Source organism: Cebus imitator, unplaced genomic scaffold, assembly GCF_001604975.1.
Source record: "Cebus imitator isolate Cc_AM_T3 unplaced genomic scaffold, Cebus_imitator-1.0 Scaffold238, whole genome shotgun sequence".
Taxonomy (NCBI): Eukaryota; Metazoa; Chordata; class Mammalia; order Primates; family Cebidae; genus Cebus; species Cebus imitator.
Genome location: NW_016107553.1, coordinates 2,628,967 through 2,637,150, shown reverse-complemented (window position 1 = coordinate 2,637,150; position 8,184 = coordinate 2,628,967). Strand labels below are relative to the sequence as shown.

Below are 8,184 nucleotides of genomic sequence, written 5' to 3'. Positions count from 1 at the left end.
AGCCCTTTCTTCTCTTCAATGGACCATTCTGATACATAATTTATTTGGCTTCTTGGAAGACAGTTGTGATGGTCCCTTGGGATCAAACGATTAGCAGTGACCAACTTGGTAACACATCCTCCTATTGACTCCCTCCCTCCCTTCCAGCCTCTCTTCTTTTGTCCCTTTATCCTGCTCTAACAAAAATAGCACAAACATGCTCTGTCTCAGGCTTTTCGTTCTGGAGAGCTTAGACAAGACAAAGAAAGTGAATTTACCTTTGAATACCTTGTCTAAAAACATCCAGATGAATCATTAACCACTGGATCATCTTATTTTAATTGCCAAATTCAAATCAAAAGAAATGATGTTTTGTTTTGTTTTGTTTTGTTTGCTAGACTGAGCTGGTTGCCTTCTGTTGTTGTGGAGGCTACTCACTTCATTCCAGCTTCTTGACACTTTCACTCCTGAAGGTCATATTTCTCTAAGATCTTCCAGAAAAAACTCTTAAAGCTGCCTTAGCCTTTTTTCCAGTCCAGCTCTTAAAATTTTTCCTCCTCTTCCCCAATAATAATATGAGTGTAGATCCAGCTTGTCCCCAAAGCCTGCCTTGCTTTGAAGCATCTGACTGTGAAGAATCTTCACCTATGCCAGTGCTTTGTGGGCCTAAAGAAAACTATCCATCCTTGCAAATGTCTTCTGCTGAGATGCCTCACACAGAGACTGGACAGCCCTGATTCTTCCAGCAGTCCCAAAGGCAAACAACCCACTGCTGCAGAGAATAGTGCCACAAAAAAGGAAAACAAGGTCCCAGTCAAGAAACAGAAGACCAGAGCTGTGTTCTCTTCCACCCAGCTATGTGTACTCAATGATAGATTTCAGAGACAGAAATGCCTTCAACAGATGCAAGAACTTTCCAACATCCTGAACCTTAGCTACAAACAGACCAATACTGTGAAAATCTTTCCAACATTCCCTTAATCAAAAAGAAGTATGTAACTCCACTTTCCAGTTGAAGACTTGGTTCCAGAACCAGAGAATGAAATCTAAGAGGTGGCAGAAAAACAACTGGCCAAAGAATGGCAATGGTGTCACTCAGAAGGCCTCAGTACCTACATGCCCCAGCCTCTCCTCTTCTACCACCAGAGATGCCTGGTGAACACGACTGGGAACCTTCCGATGTGGAGCAACCAACCTGGAACAATTCAACCTGGAGCAACCAGACCCAGAACATCCAGTCCTGGAGAAACCACTCCTGGAACACTCAGATCTGGTGCTCCCAGTCCTGGAGCAATTAGACCTAGAACAGTCCCTTCTATAACTGTGGAGAGGAATCTCTGCAGTCCTGCATGCAGTTCCAGCCAAATTGTCCTACCAGTGACTTGTAGGCTGCCTTGGAAACTGCTGGGGAAAGCGATAATGTAGTACAGCAGACCACTAGGTATATTAGTACTCCATAAGCACTGGATTTATGCATAAACTACTCCACGAACATGCAACCTAAAGATATGGGAAGATGACTGAAATTGATATTACTCAATTTCAGTCTGGGCACTGGCTGAATCCTTCCTCTCCCCTCTCCCCTCTTCTCTCTCATAGGGTTTTTCTTGTTTGGAAACCATCTGTTCTGGTTTCCATTATGCCTATCCAGTCAGTCTGATTGAGAGTGGGGTATGGTTGGAGCCAAGTCAGAGAGGTTTCTTTCTTTTTTTCCTATTGGATCTTCCTGGAGAAACATTTTAATAACCTTGGCTGCTAAGGACACCATGATAGAAGCTGTCTCTGGCTATAGATGACTAGAGCTAATGCTAGTTTGGATATCTTTAGGGTTTGGAATCTAACCTCAAGAATAAGGGAAAAAAAGTACAAATTGGTGTGGGGGAGTGGGTGGAAAAGACACGATGGATGCCTTCTTCCGGAAATGTATAACCCATGACCATGGATGCCAGTGGTGGTTATCTCTATAGGCTACGGGGTATGATACAAAGGCAGCTGGCCTCATCTGATTCCTGCAAAGGCCTTATTTCTCCACAAGAAGCACTGCATCTAAACGATTCTTTGAGGGCAGGAGGATGTGGTAATGCTGTGTCAGGGTTCATATCAGAACACTTAAAACAATTGTTTACAGTACGTGGTGGCACAGGGATGCCTACAGCTAATGTCTGAAAATTACACAAATCTGGATATTTATTAATTTACTAAAAAGTAAATTAATTTACTAAAACATGAAGAGGGGCTGATAAAGCAAACAACTAGCAGTAATAATAAAGTAACAGATGCCATTTTTTTCCTAACATTTATTATTTACTGTGTGCCAGGCTGGGGTTTAAACATATTGTGTCTTCACAAAAGCCCTGTGATAATATTACTAGTTTAATTTACAGCTGTCTGAAGGATTTCAAAGTTACTAACTTACCCAAGGCCTCACTACTAGGAAATGGAAGATGGCATTCAACCTTCAGACTTCTTTTATGTGGAAGAGAAATAAATTTGTCTGTTTAAGCCAGTGCTGTATTGTTATATGCAGTTTCTGTTATATGTAGTGAAAGCTATTATGCTTACCTAATCACAAGAGATCTCTAATACTTCTTTTGGTTCAAGTCCAATAAAAAAACTGGGGAAATAGGCCAGGTGCAGTGGCTCATGCCTGTAATCTCAGCACTTTGGGAAGCTGAGCCAAGCAGATCACTTGAGGTCAGGAGTTCAAGACCAGCCTGGCCAACATGGCGAAACCCCATCTCTACTAAAAATACCAAAAAAAAAAAAAAAACAATTAACCAGCATGGTGGTGCACACCTGTGGTCCCAGCTACTCAGGAGGAAGCTGAGCACAAGAACTGCTTGAACCAGGAGGCAGAGGTTGCAGTGAGTTGAGATCACACCGCTGCACTCCAGCCTGGGCAACAGAGAAAGATCCTGTCTCAAAAAAGAAAACTAGGGAAATCAGCCCTAGTGGACATTCCAAACAGGTGTAATCATAAGATACTGAGTGTGCATCAGAGAAAGAAGAATCAATTACCATGTGAAAGGCATATCACAGCAAAAAATAAGTCACACAAGAGTTCCCTAGGGTTCCAAGGCCTTTTATAGGAATAATGACTATTTTTTCCCCTAACACTAAAACTGAAATATAGGAAGTGACAAATAGGAATGTACTAATTTTCAACAAGAATTTTAGAAAATAGTTATCATATTTCACTTAAGAGTCATTTGTTAAGCCCAGGGGAGCTACAGAGATGTAAAGGTGAGACCTTCCTTATAGGAAGGCACCCAAGGAGACAGCCTACGCAGTGTGCGGAGTGCTGCGGTCCAGAGAGCATGATCTAATGTTGAGAGAGGAAGGAAGACTTTCTGGATGAGATGATACCAAGTGAATCCTAAAAGTTGATTAGGTGTCCTTGGTAAAATAAGTCTGGGTAAGGGGTAGCAGGAGGGGCAGAGAGAGAAGCAGGGCATGCTGGGAGAACTTAAGAGAGTAGGTATGGTAGGAAATTTAGGAAGGAGGGAGAAGAGTATGAAGGGGCCCAGTCATTGCAGTATAGAGAAACCACATCATGAAGACCAGGCACCAAGGTGACCAGACCACCTCGAAACCTATGAAGAGCTGCAGTACACTCTTCAAGGGGGAGCAATGTGAGAATCATTGTCATTTAGAAAGATCTCTAAGGTGCTTTTCTTCAAGTGAGCTCTCCGACCCTTTCTGCTCTATGAATCAAGGAACTGGTACAATGTTAAAATAATAATAACTTTTCTGAGTCTAGACTGTTAGGAACCTGCAAGTAACTCTTGCTTTCATTTGGGAAGCTAATTTAGTTCGCCACATATTCATGCCTGATTCTGTCCTTTTGGAACCTGCCTGGTGGCCATGCCTAAGTTGGGAAAAGAGATACCTATTTGCTATGTTATAAATGTTTGTGTTCCCTCAAAATTCAGTGTTAAAACCTAATCCCCAGTGTGACGGTATTTCGAGGTGGGACCTTTGGGAAGTGATTAAGTTATGAGGGCAGTACTCTCATGAATGGGATGGGTAAGGAACACCCGAGAGCTCCTACTCCTTATGCCAAGTGAGGACACAGCTAGAAAGCACCATCTGTGAACGAGGACATGAACCTAATCAGACACCAAATCTGCAGGTGCTTTGACATTGGACTTTCCAGCCTCCAGAACTATGAGAAATAAATTTCTGTTGCTTATAAGGCTCCAGCCTATGACATTCTATTATAACAGCCTAAATGGACTATAAATAGTACCCTTTGTTTGGGATACCAATTGGAGCAGAAGCCAGGAGCAAAGACTAGAGCTGAGAAACAATAAAGCCTTCCCTGAGTATCCAGTCTAAATCAAGACTTAGGATATAAGAGGACTCAGTGATAACATGACGTCAGCTAACTAAATGGCAGCAGAGGCTGAGGACCCAATGGATGCCCATGCTTACCCCCACCAGATGGTTCTTCCAAGGAAATTCTCTTTATATTTGAACATTATCTGCAGAGTCCAGGGGGGCTTCCAGGGAATAGGACCTAGGTTAGACTCCCAGAGGTTCCTGGTGTAATAAAGCAACCCCTGCACCGTTCCTGGCCCCCTTCCACATACATTGGCCAAAGCTGGTGGGTCCCCCCTTAGTAACCCCATGCTTCTTTTTACATAGAGTAAGGTGCAACAAGCCAGGTGCCAGGCAGGGACCAAGTCTGGCCTGTTCACAATTACATCTCAGCACTTGGTATAGCACCAAGTACATGGCAGGTACTCAAAAAATATTTGTGAAATAGATGAACAAATATATCAGTCAATGGTGACTTTGCATATAGAATGATAGCAAATACATACCATGTTTACCATGTGTTCCACACATTTTACAAACATTTTATCCTTAAAGCAACATTATAAGAGAAGTGCTATTATTATTCTTCCCCTTTTACAGATGAGAAAAGTTAGGCAAAGAGAAGTTTGTGACTTGCCTAAGGTCACATAGCTTAAAGCCTAGACTGGGTATCAACAACAAAATTTGTCAAATGAATAAATTCTAGCATTCATGGTTTCTTTACAATCCCATTATTTTCTCCATTTGAGATAGCTGTGGGGGTTTTTTGTTTTTGTTTTGGTTTGGTTTCTCTCTCTCTCTCTCTCTCTCTCTCTCTCTCTCTTTCTTTCCCATCTTATGGTGCTGAAGCTATAGGTTTTAGTTGTTAACAGGGTGACAATACTAAATTTGCACATCTTTTGGATATGATTCCACACACTGGAAGAATGGAATGAGGCTCAGGTGAGAGAAAACCTTAAAAATCCTCCAGTGCAGTCCCCTTACTCCTAGAATGAAACCTAAATGCCTAGCCTTGGCCTGTGTGATGAGGCCCTCTACATTGCCTGTCTACATTTTGTGCCTCGGTTCCCTCAGGTCCCTAAGGTCTCTGTCACACTAGCCAGCTTTCTGCTCTTCAAATAAGCCAGGCATGTTTCCCCTCAGGGGATACACCTCCTGTTTCCTCTGCCAGGAATACCGTGGGCTTTCTCTTGGCTGGATATCTTCTCACCATTCAGGTCTCAGCTTAAATGTTACTCCTTGGTAAAGCCGTCCCTGAGCCCCAATCTAAAGAACGATTCCCCAGCTCCCACCCCCAACTCCATCTGACCTGTCAATCTCTCTCTATCCCATTAACCTGCTTTCTTTTCTTCATAGTACTTATCACTAACTGAAATCATCATTTTTGTTGGCTTGTTTGTCTCCTTATTTCTTTCCCCCTCCCACTTGAGAATTTAAGATCCGTGAGCTTAATCAGGGTTGTTGGCAGCATAGAGAAGGTGTGCAGTTCGTATGTATTGAATAACAGATGATTCAACAAATTACTAATCTTCGCCACGCACTGGCCATCACCAAGTCAGATGAGGACAGGATTCTCAGATCTCCGTGCACCCCATGTCTCAGCACTGGAATCATGCAGAATAAATTGTCCAGGCTCCTGGAGCTTCTGTGTCAAAACTCACTGATGACATCTGATTACCCCAAAGACAAGGCCCCCTTGCAAATCTGAGAGATTAAGTCAGGAAAGCTTCAGGAATGAGGGGGATAACTGTGAAATCAAACCAAAGAGAGGGTTTAGCACCACCATGGATGTTGGAAATCCGTGGAGCCACCTCCAAGAACCTGGAGAAAGACTTGGTGCAGCCTCTAGTACCAACAGGGAGGGTTTCCTGTTGTTTTTGTTTTTGTTGTCATTGTATGTTGTATAGTATAAGATTTTACATTTTTTTAAAAAATCCCTCCCATTTAAAAACATAGTTTGGAAACCATTTCTTTAGAGAATTTCTTCTGATTATATGCAGAGTACAGATGCTAGAGATTTTTTTTTCCCTTAGATCTTTCTCAATATTCACAGTACAATTTTTAAATATTGTCCTTCCCAGTTAGAAATTTGAAAACTTCAAGGCCAAATGCCCTGCCTGCTTGGGCTTGGAGGCCCAGGGAGCTGAACACATTCAGCTGCCCCCTGTCCACCCATCTCTCCTCACCAGGTAGTGGGTAAGACTTATTGTCTGCTCCAGGCAAAACACATTAGACATGTAGAGCACTCTAACGTGCTACTTTGACGTGGGTAATTTTTTTTTTTTCCTGCAGGAAGAGAAACCAGGAATATAATTGCCCTAGAAATAACTCAATCAATGGGCATCCTACGCCCAAACCTCACCAGGTGCCCACGCTTGCGAAGTAATGGCATGCTTGCCAGCAGCTAATGATGTTCACCAGCAGCTCATAAGTCTTTGGGAAAATGTCTCCTCACAGCCATTGTCATGATTGGGAATGTTTTGCCGAAAATAAACGCCTTCCTCTCATTTGCACTTCATGCCTTAAAGCTCCCAAGGTGCCACTGCCCCTGCCTCTGGGTGGAGAGTGGCAGTGATTTTGCAGGATTGCTCCCCAGTAGCACAGGCCTAGAAACACAGAGCAGCCACCCACACACCTCTGCGTTGTGACTGCCGCCTCACTGCTGCTAGCAAGATAATTGGTGGTGCTGGAATGTGGCCAAGATTTAGCAGGATGCAGAGCAGGCATCTAAATTGGGGTGCTGGTGCCAGCAGCAGAACTCTGGCCATGGGGTAGGAGCCAAGGTCACCACAAAGCTCAGTGTGACCCTGGAGATGAAGACACCCCTGCCTGTGTCCTGGGTCCCACTTACTCAGCTTACATGCCAGTTTTGTGCCACTCTTCCTACATATAAGGCCCTAGCTAGGGCAGCAGCAGGAAGATGTTAGGTGACACATGAATTCTGTAAGGTATGCAGCTGGTGAGAGCATACCACCCACAAGTTGGATGGTGACAGTCACCGCTATATATAAGGAAAGAGATTACCATAGTCCTCTGTGGGTACTGCAAGTACTGGTGTATGAGCCCTTTGCATTGCCCCAGGGAGCCTGTTAGCAATGTACAGCTTATTCCGTGCCGTTTGGACACACAATCACTTTTAACTTTAGCAGGAGGGAGAACGGAATCTGATGTTTAAAGGGAAAGAAAGAGCCACACCCTGGTGATCAGCTGAATGATTGACTGAATCCAACAACCAATATGTCTGCAGCTTTTGCTGGGGGGTCACCCTCACCATCCTGCCCTTAGGCACTGAATTTTCATCCCAGAAGCCCAGTCACAGCCCTATTCCTGAGGCTATGTGCCACTGGGGGCAGGGAAGGAGCGCTCCCTTGAGTGGAAGGTTTGAAGTGGAACCTCTATCACTCTCAGAAGCAGGGGCAGGCATCCCATTGTGAAATGGGATGCCAAGATGCCATCTGGCCAAGGACTCAGTTCACAAAGGGCCTTAAACTTAGAATTTTGAAATTATCATCAAAATAACTTATAGGCTGACAACAGTAAAAGAAAATGACATTCAAGACAAAACTCAACAGTGTCAACCAGATGACACTGCTTGGAGTACATTAAAACAATAACAACAATAATAATAACTAACACTTATATAGTGCAGACTGTTGTAAGAATCTAGGTACTTCTCTAAGACTTACATTTAACCTTCAGAAGAACCCTACAAGGAGATACTTACATGCCTATTTTATAGATTGGAAACTGAGGTACAGAAAGACCACATCATGTGCCCAAGATCACCCGGCTAACAAATGCTGGTCAGAATCTGAACTCAGGCTGTCCAGGCTCCAGTGTCCCCATGTTTAATCACCATCCTCTGAAGTAATGGTTTTCAAAAAT

The 8,184-nt window shown here is 43.5% G+C and overlaps 1 pseudogene; it reads left to right on the top strand.

The window, feature by feature from the left end:
- The first annotated feature begins 462 nt into the window (after positions 1-462).
- Positions 463-1,499, top strand: LOC108282318 (annotated as a pseudogene).
- The last annotated feature ends 6,685 nt before the right edge of the window (positions 1,500-8,184 follow it).